This window comes from Pseudophryne corroboree, chromosome 12, assembly GCF_028390025.1.
Source record: "Pseudophryne corroboree isolate aPseCor3 chromosome 12, aPseCor3.hap2, whole genome shotgun sequence".
Taxonomy (NCBI): Eukaryota; Metazoa; Chordata; class Amphibia; order Anura; family Myobatrachidae; genus Pseudophryne; species Pseudophryne corroboree.
The window spans coordinates 14,481,216-14,499,821 of NC_086455.1; the positions used below are offsets into that span (position 1 = coordinate 14,481,216).

The 18,606-nt window shown below is 46.0% G+C and overlaps 1 long non-coding RNA gene across 1 annotated transcript in view; it reads left to right on the plus strand.

The window, feature by feature from the left end:
• Nucleotides 1-15,819, plus strand: part of LOC134981063 (uncharacterized) — a 73,199-nt gene extending 57,380 nt beyond the window's left edge. Inside the window, exons 2-3 of the long non-coding RNA XR_010190507.1 lie at nt 6,519-6,555; nt 15,724-15,819. This is a non-coding gene — a long non-coding RNA (uncharacterized LOC134981063). The remainder of the gene's footprint in view (nt 1-6,518; nt 6,556-15,723) is intronic.
• The last annotated feature ends 2,787 nt before the right edge of the window (nt 15,820-18,606 follow it).

Consider the following 18,606-nt stretch of genomic DNA (forward strand, 5'->3'; position numbering starts at 1 on the left):
TGTAACAATAACTATGTACAAGTATTGCAGACAATCCGCACTTGGGATGGGCGCCCAGCATCCACTACGGACTACGAGAAATAGAATTATCGGTAAGTAAATTCTTATTTTCTCTGACGTCCTAAGTGGATGCTGGGGACTCCGTCAGGACCATGGGATTATACCAAAGCTCCCAAACGGGCGGGAGAGTGCGGATGACTCTGCAGCACCGAATGAGAGAACTCCAGGTCCTCCTCAGCCAGGGTATCAAATTTGTAGAATTTTTCAACGTGTTTGCCCCTGACCAAGTAGCAGCTCGGCAAAGTTGTAAAGCCGAGACCCCTCAGGCAGCCGCCCAAGATGAGCCCACCTTCCTTGTGGAATGGGCATTTACATATTTTGGCTGTGGCAGGCCTGCCACAGAATGTGCAAGCTGAATTGTACTACACATCCAACTAGCAATCGTCTGCTTAGAAGCAAGAGCACCCAGTTTGTTGGGTGCATACAGGATAACAGCAAGTCAGTTTTCCTGACTCCAGCCGTCCTGGAAACCTATATTTTCAGGGCCCTGACAACATCTAGCAACTTGGAGTCCTCCAAGTCCCTAGTAGCCGCAGGTACCACAATAAGCTGGTTCAGGTGAAACGCTGACACCACCTTAGGGAGAAACTGGGGACGAGTCCGCAGCTCTGCCCTGTCCGAATGGACAATCAGATATGGGCTTTTGTGAGACAAAGCCGCCAATTCTGACACTCGCCTGGCCAAGGCCAGGGCCAACAGCATGGTCACTTTCCATGTGAGATATTTCAAATCCACAGATTTGAGCGGTTTAAACCAATGTGATTTGAGGAATCCCAGAACTACGTTGAGATCCCACAGTGCCACTGGAGGCACCAGACATGGTACTTGCTGAAGCAAGTCCCTTCTTAGCGGCAGAGGCCATGAGTCCTCTGTGAGCATTTCTTGAAGTTCCGGGTACCAAGTCCTTCTTGGCCAATCCGGAGCCACGAGTATAGTTCTTACTCCTCTACGTCTTATAATTCTCAGTACCTTGGGTATGAGAAGCAGAGGAGGGAACACATACACCGACTGGTACACCCACGGTGTTACCAGAACGTCCACAGCTATTGCCTGAGGGTCTCTTGACCTGGCGCAATACCTGTCCAGTTTTTTGTTCAGGCGGGACGCCATCATGTCCACCTTTGGTCTTTCCCAACGGTTCACAATCATGTGGAAGACTTCCCGATGAAGTCCCCACTTTCCCGGGTGGAGGTCGTGCCTGCTGAGGAAGTTTGCTTCCCAGTTTTCCACTCCCGGAATGAACACTGCTGACAGTGCTAACACATGATTTTTCGCCCAGCGAAGAATCCTTGCAGTTTCTGCCATTGCCCTCCTGCTTCTTGTGCCGCCCTGTCTGTTTACGTGGGCGACTGCCGTGATGTTGTCCCACTGGATCAATACCGGCTGACCTTGAAGCAGAGGTCTTGCTAAGCTTAGAGCATTGTAAATTGTCCTTAGCTCCAGTATATTTATGTGGAGAGAAGTCTCCAGACTTGATCACACTCCCTGGAAATTTTTTCCCTGTGTGACTGCTCCCCAGCCTCTCAGGCTGGCATCCGTGGTTACCAGGACCCAGTCCTGAATGCCGAATCTGCGGCCCTTTAGTAGATGAGCACTCTGCAGCCACCGCAGAAGAAACACCCTTGTCCTTGGAGACAGGGTTATCCGCTGATGCATCTGAAGATGCGATCCGGACCATTTTTCCAGCAGATCCCACTGAAAAGTTCTTGCGTGAAATCTGCCGAATGGAATCGCTTCGTAATAAGCCACCATTTTTCCCAGGACCCTTGTGCAATGATGCACTGACACTTTTCCTGGTTTTAGGAGGTTCCTGACTAGCTCGGATAACTCCCTGGCTTTCTTCTCCGGGAGAAACACCCTTTTCTGGACTGTGTCCAGAATCATCCCTAGGAACAGTAGACGTGTCGTCGGAAACAGCTGCGATTCTGGAATATTTAGAATCCACCCATGCTGTCGTAGAACTACTTGAGATAGTGCTACTCCGACCTCCAACTGTTCTCTGGACCTTGCCCTTATCAGGCGATCGTCCATTTTCTTTGAAGAAGAATCATCATTTCGGCCATTACCTTGGTAAAGACCCGGGGTGCCGTGGACAATCCAAACGGCAGCGTCTGAAACTGATAGTGACAGTTCTGTACCACAAACCTGAGGTACCCTTGGTGAGAAGGGCAAATTGGGACATGTAGGTAAGCATCTTTGATGTCCAGAGACACCATATAGTCCCCGTCTTCCAGGTTTGCAATCACTGCTCTGAGTGACTCCATCTTGAACTTGAACCTTTGTATGTAAGTGTTCAAATATTTCAGATTTAGAATAGGTCTCACCGAGCCATCTGGCTTCAGTACCACAATATAGTGTGGAATAATACCCCTTTCCTTGTTGTAGGAGGGGTACTTTGATTATCACCTGCTGGGAATACAGCTTGTGAATTGTTTCCAATACTGCCTCCCTGTCGGAGGGAGACGTTGGTAAAGCAAACTTTAGGAACCTGCGAGGGGGAGACGTCTCGAATTTCCAATCTGTACCCCTGGGATACTACTTGTAGGATCCAGGGGTCCACTTGCGAGTGAGCCCACTGCGTGCTGAAACTCTTGAGACGACCCCCCACCGCACCTGTTTGTACAGCCCCAGCGTCATGCTGAGGACTTGGCAGAAGCGGTGGAGGGCTTCTGTTCCTGGGAATGGGCTGCCTGCTGCAGTCTTCTTCCCTTTGAGATGTGACTTGGGGTAAAAAAGGTGGATTTTCCAGCTGTTGCCGTGGCCACCAGGTCCGATGGACCGACCCCAAATAACTCCTCCCCTTTATACGGCAATACTTCCATGTGCCGTTTGGAATCTGCATCACCTGACCACTGTCGTGTCCATAAACATCTTCTGGCAGATATGGACATCGCACTTACTCTTGATGCCAGAGTGCAAATATCCCTCTGTGCATCTCGCATATATAGAAATGCATCCTTTAAATGCTCTATAGTCAATAAAATACTGTCCCTGTCAAGGGTATCAATATTTTCAGTCAGGGAATCCGACCAAGCCACCCCAGCGCTGCCCATCCAGGCTGAGGTGATCGCTGGTCGCAGTATAACACCAGTATGTGTGTATATACTGTTTAGGATATTTTCCAGCCTCCTATCAGTTGGCTCTTTGAGGGCGGCCGTATCTGGAGACGGTAACGCCACTTGTTTTGATAAGCGTGTGAGCGCCTTATCCACCCTAAGGGATGTTTCCCAACGCGCCATAACTTCTGGCGGGAAAGGGTATACCGCCAATAATTTTCTATCGGGGGAAACCCACGCATCATCACACACTTCATTTAATTTATCTGATTCAGGAAAAACTACAGGTAGTTTTTTCACACCCCACATAATACCCTTTTTTGTGGTACTTGTAGTATCAGAAATATGTAACACCTCCTTCATTGCCCTTAACATGTAACGTGTGGCCCTAAAGGAAAATACGTTTGTTTCTTCACCGTCGACACTGGAGTCAGTGTCCCTGTCTGTGTCTGTGTCGACCGACTGAGGTAAATGGGCGTTTTAAAGCCCCTGACGGTGTTTGAGACGCCTGGACAGGTACTAATTTGTTTGCCGGCCGTCTCATGTCGTCAACCGACCTTGCAGCGTGTTGACATTATCACGTAATTCCCTAAATACGCCATCCATTCCGGTGTCGACTCCCTAGAGAGTGACATCACCATTACAGGCAATTGCTCCGCCTCCTCACCAACATCGTCCTCATACATGTCGACACACACGTACCGACACCCAGCACACACACAGGGAATGCTCTGATAGAGGACAGGACCCCACTAGCCCTTTGGGGAGACAGAGGGAGAGTTTGCCAGCACACACCAAAACGCTATAATTATACAGGGACAACCTTTATATAAGTGTTTTCCCCTCATAGCATCTTAATATATAATCATATCGCCAAATAAGTGCCCCCCCTCTCTGTTTTAACCCTGTTTCTGTAGTGCAGTGCAGGGGAGAGCCTGGGAGCCTTCCCACCAGCAGTTCTGTGAGGGAAAATGGCGCTGTGTGCTGAGGAGAATAGGCCCCGCCCCCTTTTCGGCGGGCTTCTTCTCCCGTTTTTCTGACAACCTGGCAGGGGTTAAATACATCCATATAGCCCCAGAGGCTATATGTGATGTATTTTTAGCCAGTATAGGTATTTTCATTGCTGCCCAGGGCGCCCCCCCCAGCGCCCTGCACCCTCAGTGACCGTTGGTGTGAAGTGTGCTGAGAGCAATGGCGCACAGCTGCAGTGCTGTGCGCTACCTCATGAAGACTGAGAAGTCTTCAGCCGCCGATTTCTGGACCTCTTCTCTCTTCAGCATCTGCAAGGGGGTCGGCGGCGCGGCTCCGGTGACCCATCCAGGCTGTACCTGTGATCGTCCCTCTGGAGCTAGTGTCCATTAGCCTAAGAAGCCAATCCATCCTGCACGCAGGTGAGTTCACTTCTTCTCCCCTAAGTCCCTCGTTGCAGTGAGCCTGTTGCCAGCAGGACTCACTGAAAATAAAAAACCTAATAAAACTTTTACTCTAAGCAGCTCTTTAGGAGAGCCACCTAGATTGCACCCTTCTCGGCCGGGCACAAAAACCTAACTGAGGCTTGGAGGAGGGTCATAGGGGGAGGAGCCAGTGCACACCACCTGATCCTAAAGCTTTTACTTTTGTGCCCTGTCTCCTGCGGAGCCGCTATTCCCCATGGTCCTGACGGAGTCCCCAGCATCCACTTAGGACGTCAGAGAAATGTGGTAAATTTATGGAGATGTAAATTTTAGACATTTTAATGTAAGTAAATATTAATCCCTGGTTCTTGGCGTTACCCGAGGAGCACCCGTAGCAGATACGGTAAAAAGTGACAGGACCATTTTTGTGGTTTATTCAATTCTACACACTGGGGGTGCAATGCAAATTTTGATCCGATTGTCCGTTTGGGCGTTATCGTTTACGCAACGCAAGCCACGCATCGGTAATGATGTAATTTTGTCAGCCCCTTTTTCATCCCCTTAGGGGAGATTAAAATTCTAATTACGTAGTTTTCCTATTTCCCACCTGAAGAATATCTATGTTACATTTCATCTTCCTAACATATCGGGAAGAGAATGGCCAGGCACCTCTCTCCCTGCAGCTCCTCCCCCCGCCGCCACAGACATGTCCCCCCGCAGCCAGCTTGCCCCGCCGGCCATCGATCTCAGCTCCCCCAGCCACCCGCAGCACTGCTTGTCTTCTCACCTCAATCCGACTTGCTATTCCGCCGATCCACGTGTTTTCCGACAAGTCAGGAATTCAGATTGTCGGAAAAAATCAGCCCCTAATGAATAGGTCAGAACCCCTTCCGACCTATTTCTGTTGGAAGCTGACGTCTTTCCGACAAGACGGCAGCTTCCGACAGTTATTGAATACACCCCAATGTATTTATCTTCCCTTTCTGATGTACACCTAGGTCGTCCAGAATGTTATTAATCACGTTTGTTCCTGTTTCTTTGTCTCAAGCTAATGTACATGTTCCACTAGACCGTGGAATTTTGTAGCAATTGTCGATGAGTATAGCCTTCTTCAGATAGAGGTTGAATGTTGCCACATAATTCAAGTGAATATTCGCGTCTTTTCTTCATTTTGAAAAAGTTACAGTTATTATTATTGATTTTAACAATGTAAAAAAAGAAATTAAAATAAAAAAAGTGAGATAAAATATTCAATGAATAAAAATATATTTTATATAAAAAATATTATTGTATGAAATGAATCAACATACACACCAGATTTATTAATGACCAGATCTAAATGACGTACTTTAGCATATCCATAAACTCATGGGACTGCATTGAACATGAAATACGCTTATGTTTACAAATAATATGGTACATTAAGTATAGGACATTTGAAGTAAAGTCTAATTTCTAATTATAATGATTTTAGGAAGCAATTAAAGTTGTCATTCATTAAGATAGAGCAATATAAGTAAACGTATAAACTTTGGCCAAAGACTTTTGCACGCTTGTGTATATAACCAGCTTACTTACCTTTTCTGGTTTACTGTGATTTTTTTCAATTGTTTTGAGTGTTTGGCTGATAAGCATAATGGGGAGATTCAGTTAGGTGTGGGATGTGGACCTTGGCTAATGGTCAGCCCAGGCATATTCAAAGTGCTCTAAGAAAAGCCCAGCACTCTAGTTAGGGTTACCAGCTCATCCCTTTAATTGTGGACACATATTAATTACACAGGTTCTGTGGCTGGCTGACTTCAAGACTCCATTTCACCTGGTTTTAATCAGCCACAGAACCTGTGTAATTAATGTGTCCAGAATTAAAGGGATGAGGTGGTAACCCTAAGTCTCTAGTATGTGCATGATGTATCTCAGTGGGCTAGTGCACATGGCTTCTTCTGGTTCAAGACTCCTGCCGTTTAATACCTTTTAGATTTTAACTACCTACCTTTTTCTACCTTTGCAGTTGACTGATGAACAGAAACATCTCCATCCCCCTCTAGGTATGAGATGGCACAATGAGCTAAGAGACTGACAGTAATGCTTGAGTCTGTGGTTCAAATACCAAGGTGTGCTCTGTTTGCACTATATTGGCCATTGCACTGGGGCAGTGGTTCCCAACCTCAGTTGAACAGGTGTATTAATTACTCTCTGACACATTTTAAAAGACCCACAGGTGGAGCAGATTATTTCACGTGCAATCCTGTGAGGAGACCCAGAAAACATGAACTGTTGGGGGTACTTGAGGACCGCGGTTGGGAACCACTGCACTGGGGTAATAGATAACATTAAGAAAAATCTCTACCATTATTCTGAGGCCTCAGATAGCTCAGATGGTATGCAGGGGCTGTACGGCTGTGAAGTCACTTGCCCAAGGCCCAAGCCTGCACCAGGCTGCTCCCCAAAAAATGATTTGTCTGTGGCCTGATATGAAATACTTTGTGCTGTTCTTATGACCTTTTATATTACTTAAAATCAGAGCTGTAACTAGACATTTTGGTGCCCTGTGTCAGAAAGAGAATTGGTGCCCAGCCGTATTCAAAATAGGGACAGTGCACACCAAAAATATAGGGGCATGTCTTCATGTGGAAGGGGCATAACCACAGAATAATACCAATTCACATCACACCGCACAATAGTGTCCGTTAGTCACATTACACCACACAGTAGTGTCCCCTATACACGTTACGTCACTCAGGGCTTTTAGCCTAATACTGCAATGGTTAGCAATGAGGAGGCCTTGGTTCAATTCCATGAAGCTGTATTTTTAGTTAGTTTGGAAGACTTCACATATTTCACTAGCGCTTGATAAAACTTCAAGGTGTCTCCTCTCTGTCTCAGATCCTGTGCTGGCTCACAGAGCTAGTATCCTGATACTGCACTTATTAGTGATGGGGATCCCAAGTTCTATTCCCCATGCAGATTTCGTTTTAGTTAGTCTGGAAGTCTTCACATATTTCAGTCAAACAATTGAGTGCTTGATAAAAGTTCAAAATGTCTTCCCTTTACATCAGGTACTGTGCTGGCTCACAGGGCTAGTAGTCTGATACTGCATTAGTTAGTGAAGGAGAAGTCCCGGTTCTTTTCCCCATATCACTTTCATTTTAGTTCGTTTGGAAGTCTCCATATAGTTCACTAGATTGATAAAGGGTATGATGAAACTTCAAGGATTCTGGCTCTGCTTATCAGATTCGATCCTGGCTCACTGGGCTAGTAACCTAATACTGGACTGGTTAGCAGTGGGGAGTTCCAGGTTCAATTTCCCATGAAACTCTCTTTTTAGTTACTTTGGATGACTTCACATATTTCACCAGATCAATCAAGTGCTTGATAAAACTTCAAGGAGTCTTCCCTTTATACTGGGTACTGTGTTGGCTCAATGGACTAGACTCCTGCTACTACACAGGTTAGTGATGGGTGGGGCCAGGTTCAATTCCCCCTACAGCTTTCATTTTCGTTAGTTTGGCAGTCTCCATGTAGCTCACCAGATCGATAAAGTACTTGAAACTTCATAGGAGTCCAGTCTGTATCAGGTTCTGTCCTGGCTCACTGGGCTACTATCCTGATCCTACAATCGTTAGAAATGGGATGCCCAGGTTCAATTCCCCACAAAGCTTTAGTTTTACTACTAAATTTCATCTGTTAGTAAATATGTGATTTAGCACCTGATACACAACATCGATTTAAAATAGATTAAAATCAATCTTTACTAAATTTCCCCCTTATTGTTGATTGCTGTTGCATTAGAGTCATGACATTGAGAAATATAGCTGAGTTGACCAAAAGGAAAAGCTGACTCAGTTGTAGCTTAGTATGTTACACCAGAGGTTCTCAAACATGGTCTTCAAGGCACCCCAATGGTATAGGTTTAAAGTATATTCAAGGCTCAGCACAGATGGTTAAACCAAATTGACTGTGGTACTAATTAAGTCACCTGTGGCCAAGCATGGACATACTTAAAACCTGTGCCTAGTGCCATAAGGACTGCATCTGAGGACTTCTGTGTTACACCAAGCTTCTTGGTAATCACTTCTTGGTTAGTGCATGAGCTGACTTATCTGGCCAGTAGCCATGTGCTCACCTGCCCAAAAAAAGGTTTTTCTTGGGACTGTTGCACCATGGGGGTTAGAGTGAAGCAGTATCTGGAACAATGGACTAGCACAGTTGTTTCTCATACTGGATAACATGATCTGTTTAGGGTCCTGAGTACAAAGTTTGAGAATCTGTGCACTAGCAGAAAGGTCACCTGGTAGCAATGATTGAGTCTCAGGTGCCTTGGATGTTGCCTGACAAGGTGTCTTCTCTTTCCCAAGGCATAGGTCAGCTTCTTGGGCTAGCAGCAGTAGTGCTTTAAGGACAGTTACGGTAGAGACCCTGCTTAAGGTCCCCAGGTCGTGGTGGCTTCACTCTTACGGTCTTCTATGGAAGATGCATGGCATGGACAAAATGCCCCCAGTCAGTGGGGAGATCACCTGTGAAAGATAGCAGAGTGTGGCATATAGTCCTGCAGTAGGCTATCTTTTACATACCTGCCAACATGGCCCTCTCCAAGAGGGACACAATGCTCTGCTTCTGGACTTTTCTGTTAATGTATGATTGCCGGCACCTGTGTTGAACAGGTAATGGATAAGAAAGGTGTTACAGCACAGGTGCTGGCAATCACAAATTAAGAAGGAAGTCCAGGAGCAGAGCATTCTGTCCCTCCTGGAGAGGGTCATGTTGGGAGGTATGCTTTCAGGGGGCATATACACGGGGCGACTTGTGCTGTGTGCTATGCATTCTAGGTTAGCACAGATCGCTCAGCACACATCGATCTGTGATAACCAGTGTTCTTTATGCACATGCTAGGCGATCAAACTAGATCTTACCTGCATGTGCTAAATATCTGAGTGGGTGATGTTGACATGCGGGACCGCACATCGCCATCACTGTAGGGTGTAGACACGGAGCAATCCGTACTTAATTTCTAAGCGATCTAGACAGATCGCTTAGAAAACAGGCAAAAAATGTCCCAGTGTGTATGCCCCCTTAGTGTTGATGTTGCACTTTAATAAATAATAAACACAGTGCAACATCCAACTCAGGACACCTGACTGAGGATACAACCATCATCCACTAGTCCAGGGTGCTCCAAGCCATGTGGAAGCATTCTCAAGGTGCTCAAGCCTGGTTGGAGATTTGAACCCAGACCTCCAGCGACTGATAGGCAGAAGAACACCAGGCAGCCTTTCAGCTGAGCCACCACATGGCCAAGCAAATCCTGAGACTATTACCAATATCATCAGGCAGCCAGGAGGAAAATCACAAATACTATAAACACTAGTCGTGGGATTCAAACCCTTGACTCCACCATATTTATGTGCAGGTAGCTTCTCCTCTGTCTCAGGTAGACTTCTAGCACACCAGGCTAGTATCCTGATACTGCACTGATTAGTGATGGGGAAGACCAGGTTCAATTCCCTCTGCAGCTTTATTTTGTAATTAGTTTGGAAGTCTGGCTGAGTGCATTAGTAGCTGCCATGCTGGAGGCGCAGTTACAATACACAGGCAGCTTTCCCTTTGCTCGTCAGCTGCACTAGGTACAAGATGACACATTGGGCTAGGAGACTGACAGCCATGCTGGATTCTTCGGTTCAATTCACATCGTGAGCTTCTCTTGTTATATATTTGCATTTGCACTGCGGCAGTTAATAACAATGAGGAAAATCTTTACATTGCATTATAACCTGCCATGGCTCAGTCTGTATGTAGACAGGTCTGTGGTATTCTATGGTGATAGAGACTGTGGTTCGAATCCCAAGGTGTGATTGTTTTGCTATACAGTGGCCATTACACTGGGGTAATTGATAACAATGAGAAAAGTCTTCTCTTACTAGTAAGACCTGCCATGGCTCAGTTGGTAAAGAGACAGGTCTGTGGTACTCTATAGTGATGTAGACTGTGGTTCAAATCTCATGGTAAGCTTGTACTGATCTATGTGTTAAGAAAATTACCTTATTTTTAAAAATTATTATGTAAGGCACTTAAAAACACAAAACCTGCATAGCTCCTTTGCCCTGTAGCTGCCCTCCCTACCGGCAATGACGGGGATGTCCTAGCTCAGATCTCTAGTTTGGGGACTCTCCTTGCATGTTCTGATTGTGTGTTATGCACCATCAGGGCTGCTGGGAAGCATCCTCCACATGAGGCACCTAGCTACGAGGACTCACCATTGCTGTCAGGGTAAGAGGGAGGCATGCAGGGTGAGTGCGGTGTGGGGGTGGGCATACAGTGTGGAGGAGCAGATAGGGAGCCTGCTTACAAGAAGCGGCGAGAGTATCGTCATCCAGCCAGGATCATTATCCAAGGTGCTAAAGGGAAGCCGTCATGGGATTCGAACCGGGGATCCCACCATCATTGCCAGTATAGAGAGCAGCTACTAGCCCACTGAGCTACGCAGGCTACAGAGACATAGGCTTCCGTTCCTCAGTGTTATCCTCTAGCCTAGTGCAAAATCCACAGAACTAAATGGAAACCCACATGGGATTCGAACCCGGGATACCATCGTCAGTGCCAGTACAGAGAGCAACTACTAGCCCACTGAGCTACGCAGGCTACAATAACAGAGGCTTCCGTTCCTCAGTGTTATTCTCTAGCCTAGTGCAAAATCCACAAAACTAAATGGAAACCCACATGGGATTTGAACCCGGGATACCACCGTCAGTGCAGAGAGCAACTACTAGCCCACTGAGCTACGCAGGCTACAGTAAGAAAAGCTTCTGTTCCTCAGTGTTATCATGTAGCTCAGTGGTTGTACACACAAACCTCCCAACATGACCCTCTCACGGAGAGACAGAATGCATACATACATACATACAGGGGCATATCAAGAGAGGGGGATGCCCGTGTGTAGTGGGTATCCCGCCATCACCCCCAGGGCGGGAAGTACTAACCTCTCCTGCAGCATGAACTGGCTTTCTCTGTGGCCACCTGTCTCTTCCCCATCCCAGCACTGCTATTCGCTTCTCCTCACTGCCACGGCCACTCAGGACTCAGCGTTGCGGATGCTGCGCTGAGCCTTGATATTCACCGGCGCATGCACGCATGCCCCGCATCTTGAGTGGCCGCGGCGGTGAGGGGGAGAAGCGAATAGCAGTGTCGGGATGGGGAGGAAACAGGTGGCCGCGGAGAAAGCCAGTTAGCACTGCGGGAGAGGTTAGTACATCCCACCCTCAGTCAGCACAGGGATTATTAGTAATGTCATCAAGCAGATAGGTGGGAAATGACAGGTGCTATAAATAACACTGGTAAAGCATTTTCATGGTAAAAGGGGAAGTCTAATGTAAACTATGTATTCAGAGCAGATACTGAACACTTCATTTAGAGAAAACATTACTTTCTGGTTTACAATGCAACCATGCAGAGCCGTAAGTAGACATTTTGGTGCCCTGTGGCAGAATGAGAATTGGTGCCCCTAACCCCCAACTCAAAATAGTGTCAGGGCGCGTGTCAAAAATATAGCGGTGTGGCTTCATGGGAAGGAACATGGCTTCATGGGGAAGGGGTGTGGCCACAGAATAGTACCAAGTCACCTTACACCGCTCAGTAGTACCCTTTTATATATATATATATATATAACGCCACAATAGTGCCCCTTATACATGTTATGCCACACAGTAGTACACCATATACACATTATGCCACACAGTAGTGCCCCATATACACGTTATGCCACACAGTAGTACACCTTATGTTACACAGTAGTGCCTCTTACACACGTCATGACACGCAGTAGTGCCCTTTTTACATGTTACATCACACAGTACTACCCTTATACACGTTACATCACACTGTAGAGCCTCTTATACACATTATGCCCGGTAGAGCCCATTTACACTTCATTCCTAAATCAGCTACGCTTACTGTTGTCTGAGTGTAATTAGGTTGTTAGAAATTACCATTTTACATTATCCTCAAAATAGATCACACAAGCTATATTCGTAAAACCACACTCACCTTACAGCTATCAGACTGTACTATGCTTGCTCCAGGGCTGGTGTTCTATATATCCCAGCCCAGGGGAGCATAAAATATGAACCATCAAAATAAATGGTCTCTTCAGTGGGAATATGCTGCCATTTGTGGTCAAGCAAAGAGGTAGGAAGAGAAAATGGGTGACCTAGGAACTAATTCTCTTTAGCATTTAAAAAGTTACATACATACATACATACATACATACATACAAACACATATGCAGTGCTATTTTTCTAGAAAAATAAATTCAGGAACTCCTGGGATGTGGCAGCAGTGGGCAGAGCTGTGGGTGATATGGGCACAGCAACAGTGAGGCGGGTCGGGTGGGGCATCGATTGATGCACAAATAGATAATGTACCAGCCAACCAGATCCTGTCATTTTTGAAAGCCAGTTAGGAGCTGATTGGTTGGTACTTTATCTCCGCCTACTTTATCTCCATCCAAGGCTTAGTAAATAGACCCTAACTCTCTGAGGATCTTCTATCTTCAGCTGTCCACAGGCAAACTTAAGGGCTGGTCACACCTGTGCATGGTGGCCATCTCCCAGGTTCCCGGTCCCGGGGATGAGCCTGATGGTAGTGCTTTTTCAATTGGTTCTCCGCAGCTGTTGGCTTTACACTAGCTCTGAGTTTCTGGGGGTATCCAAAATGCACTGTATGCTGGGGAAAGTCGGCTGCACCCCATCCTGGGTGAGCCGTAGATGGCAGGGTATCGAGATGGAGTTGCAGGACGTCATGCTCAGTGGCCTAAGACATGACAGACCACCAGTAGGTCAGGGTGATGAACAGGTGCTCCAAGGGTACTAGACAATTTCTGCTCCTGGTGTCTTCCACACCTGCACGACTATATGTCACGTATTACTCCAACGGTGGCACTCAAGAAATTTTTTAAGAAATACAAGACAACGGCTTTGCAGGTAACGTTTCAGCACCTATAAACGCTTTTATCAAGCCACAATAAAAAGAACAATCTTACCAGCTTTATTGATTGATACGTTTAAAGAAAAAGGAAATTGACTTCTTATATCATGGAGTCACATTGCCAAGCTATTATAAAGATAAACGTATCCCCAGAGGCATTCAGAATAAAAATAGGAAAGTGCACAAAAACTTTTTGGACACTTTGAATTTTTCGTCTGGATTTTTCCAGGCCTGTTTGAATAAGTCATCTAACTGTAGAATCAGGGAAAGTGACATTAGGCTTGTACTGTACAAAGAAAACAACTGCTGTGATGCAGAGTCCTCTAGAGGGAGCTTTAACACGTCCCTTATAGCCAAAATAAGGGGTTCAATACCCTGAGCAGCATCGGGATCCCCACTAACGGGATCCAGGTCATCCCCATCATCCTGTATATCATCATCTGTATCAGATAGTCTAGCAGGTAACCCACACTTCTGAGGACCTGCATGAGAGAGGGAAAGGGGGGGGGGGGGGGGGCTGTGCATCAACCCTAGCAGCTAAATCTGCAACAGCCTGTTGTAGTAGCTGAGTTTTCTGCACATTAGCAGTGAGCTGGGATGACATATCTGACATCATAGTCTTAAGAAACCCTAACCAGTGGGGCTCTGGACCCTCTCCCCCAGCCTCTTCACTGAGTTGTGAAGATTGACTGCATTGTTCACATGAAACAGAATCATTAGATAACGGAGAGAATCTAGTGTGACATACACTGTACAGCTTGTGTTTACCCATGTTTCACAGTAAGCACAATAACATACATACACACACACACACACAGAAAGTAATACTGATCAGGACTGCCCTACTGTATGTGAGAGGAGACACGGAGAGAGGACATCAGCACACCCTGAGCTGCACAGTCCCTGTGAGGCTGCCAGCTCCTTAAAACACAGTAAACAATAACAAGTTTAGTCCTAAATAGGATCAGGATAGTGTATACAAGCGGCTCTCCCCCTTTGCTACACCCTGTACCAGATATCCAGCGTGGCTGAGGAATCAGGAAGTGCTGTGTGCTGTATATGGCTGCAGTAAGCAGAGGAAGGCGCCAAAACGCTTCAGGTTCCGCCTCCTCCAATGACGCCGGAGTTACACACACACATACTGACAAAGCCTCCTAGTAAGCTTAAAACATCACACAAGTGCTCATTTTCGCGGTATGTGCCAGTTTTACACGGGAGATCTTAGTGGGAACCCCCCGGGAGGGTCCCGTACGCCGCGCCCGTGTTCAGCTGCACTTTGAATCGTGGGCCTCTGGTTTGTACTCACAACCGATGTCACCTTCAGCCAGCGTTAGGGGTGTGCTGCGGCTGTGACAGCCAAGACGCAGTGCCCCGCTGAACAACAACCCCTCAGGACGGTGGTCCTGCAGCGAGGAAGCGGCTCTGCAACCCCCGCGCCCCCCCACCACCCCCTGGAGCTGCAGAGTGTGCATCCTATCCTGAGGACACTTTTTTCTATACTCCCTGTGGGAGGGGGCAGAGGGGAGGAGCCAGCACACCCAGTTGAAGACATTTTAAAGTGCACCGGCTCCTTTGGACCCAGTCTATAACCCATTGTACTAGTTTCCCCCAATATCCCTTATGGATGCTAGAGAAATGTATTTGGAAAAACAGAAGTAACTTTTTGTGAAAGAATGGCACAACATCGGACAGCTATTCAAGTCGCCCTCAATACTGGAACCAGTATACAACCAGTGGCATGACATTTTGTAGAGACAAAGCACAATTTGTCATCCTTACATTATCAAATCATCGATCATGTACCCACTGTGCCCAGAGGGGGTGACAAATCTACTAAATTACTACAAAGAGAAGCAGAGTGGATTATGCGTCTTGAGGGACTGAATGAGTGTTTGGGCATGCAAGTATTTCTCTAAGCTTAGTGGAGTACAGTTTAACAGTTTTAGGTTAGTATCCATAGTGTAGCAATTTGGATGTTCCATTCATTTAGACTGATAATGGGCATACAGGATAGTAGATGTTTAACAACAATCCCAGTTAGATTAAGATAGGTATTACTATTATACAGTATACTTTTGTTAAGGGGACAGAAGCAGCTTTACACCCTTGAATAAATTAGGAAGATTAATATTATATTGTTCCTGAGCAATTTGATACCAAATGTTAATTCAGATCCCCACATATTTACTATTTTAACATTTTTATATGTATATGTTTAATGTCACTTTGTTTGGTAGCCATAGAGACAGCCGTAACTTCCGGAGGAAGGTCTGAGTGGTGGCCGGAAACGGGAGTCTGGCATGCACAGCTGGCTGTTGGTGGGGATCTAAAAAGCTGGTAAGATTGTACTTTTTATAGTGACGTGATAAAAGCGCTTATAGGTGCTGAAACGCTGCCTGCAAAGCCGTTGTCTTGTATTTCTTTAACCATTTCCTGAGTGCTGACGTTAGAAGAAAAATAAATAAATATATATATATATTATACACATACACACATAGGGCCCCACCCATAATGTATTGCGCATATTGTTATCTTAGAACTCATGTTGTGTGAAGTCCATCGCTCCAATCTGCGTGTTTTACAGTTGTTGTTTGCACCAGAGAGATGCGCGGAGCCCCTCTGACAATTTTGGATAACACTGGTTGAACGGCTCGTTACCTTGACATCCGATTCAATCCAAGGTCCAGATGGAATGATGCCATTAAACTCCTGTGAGTGAATTAGTGTATTATGGCATCAGGCAGATTACTGGAGTGGGTCTATAAACCAAACTAACCCCAATAGCGAATGATGCTCGCTTCTTGTTCATGCAATCTTTTACAGAACAGTTACAGGCACATCATGGAGACTCCACAGTGTTATTTGGGCTAATGCGCCCCCTACTGGAAACTTTGATATCCTTATAAGTTACTGAGGAGTTTCATGGCTGTGAGCAAAGATGTAACATCTAATACTGGAAGTAGGTTATTTCTTAATACATACATAATATAACGGGGGCAGGGGTAGTTCGTAAACACATTGATTTGCACGGACGGAGAATAATAATTTTGGGCTCCTCTGACCGCTCTTGCTATACAATGGGACCTAATACCTAACTGCTGAGAACTGTATGGGCTTTAGTAATAAGAGGCCGCCTACAGAAAAGTGACAACTACCAGTTTCTTACTTCTATGGCGGCTGGAAACAATTCATATAGCATCGCTAGTGAAATAGCTGTGTGTATAAATGCACCTATTACCCAGCTCTTATTTAGAGGTCAATGAAAATTTCCATTGATATGTACTATTAACGTAAATTTTTTATTTTTTTTATGAAGGTTTATGTAGAAAGCTTGTACCTTACGAATTCAGGGTCATTGGTTCACCCCGGGATAATTACTGCCATGCCAGACATCAGCTTCCGGGTCGGCCTGGAAGACTAGTGATTTTGTTGTTTCTGATGTATGAGACAAACAGCAAATCTTAGTCTCCACACTGCCTCGGCAAATGCCTTCACGGCAGAAGACAAGATGGCGGACAAGTGCAATTGACAGGTACGGTCTACCGGCAAATGTTTTTCTGTTTCTATTGTTATAGAGGACTAAAATAATGTCTGGGAACTGGCACTGGAAATATAACAAAGATATATGGTAAGGTTCTGTCAGAGGCAATCTGTCTACCACACCAGACGGACATCAAATGGACCAGTCACCAACAGAATGAGGCGGACACAATGGCATGGGCTAAACCAGTATTCCAGCCTATCAAGTAACTGTGGCATAAGGCACTCTAGAGTATGGGTCTTCAACCTGTGCCCCACCCCCCCCAGTGGTTGTGGAACTACAAATCCCAGCATGTCCTGCCACAGTATTGCTATTAAGGCAACTTAAAACGGAGGCAGGGCATGCTGGGATGTGTAGTTCTGCAGCAGCTGGTGGGCCACAGGTTGAAGACTCATGATCTAGTGCATTGGGGCCAGAATCCATTTAGAACAGCAACTAAAAGTTCCAATCCTGCACACAGTGGGGCAGATGTATTAACCTGGAGAAGGCATAAGGAAGTGATAAACCAGTGATAAGTGCAAGGTGATACTTATCCAGGTTAGTACATCCGCCCCACTGAATCATAGTAACCGAGCATTAGGATATGCAATGTTTTCCAAAAGAAAGCGATATTTTGTAAAATGGAGACACTGGACCTCACTACCTACGGCCACCCACCCACACGTCAACATGCCCTATTACTTGTCTAGTATAGATAGGGACAGTGTATTAAATTAAGAGCTTAAAAAATAAGAATTTACTTACCGATAATTCTATTTCTCGTAGTCCGTAGTGGATGCTGGGGACTCCGTAAGGACCATGGGGAATAGCGGCTCCGCAGGAGACAGGGCACAAAAGTAAAAGCTTTAGGATCAGGTGGTGTGCACTGGCTCCTCCCCCCATGACCCTCCTCCAAGCCTCAGTTAGGATACTGTGCCCGGACGAGCGTACACAATAAGGAAGGATTTTGAATCCCGGGTAAGACTCATACCAGCCACACCAATCACACTGTACAACCTGTGATCTGAACCCAGTTAACAGCATGATAACAGCGGAGCCTCTGAAAAGATGGCTCACAACAATAATAACACGATTTTTGTAACAATAACTATGTACAAGTATTGCAGACAATCCGCACTTGGGATGGGCGCCCAGCATCCACTACGGACTACGAGAAATAGAATTATCGGTAGGTAAATTCTTATTTTCTCTGACGTCCTAAGTGGATGCTGGGGACTTCGTCAGGACCATGGGGATTATACCAAAGCTCCCAAACGGGCGGGAGAGTGCGGATGACTCTGCAGCACCGAATGAGAGAACTCCAGGTCCTCCTCAGCCAGAGTATCAAATTTGTAAAATTTTGCAAACGTGTTTGCCCCTGACCAAGTAGCAGCTCGGCAAAGTTGTAAAGCCGAGACCCCTCGGGCAGCCGCCCAAGATGAGCCCACCTTCCTTGTGGAATGGGCATTTACATATTTTGGCTGTGGCAGGCCTGCCACAGAATGTGCAAGCTGAATTGTACTACACATCCAACTAGCAATCTTCTGCTTAGAAGCAAGAGCACCCAGTTTGTTGAGTGCATACAGGATAACAGCAAGTC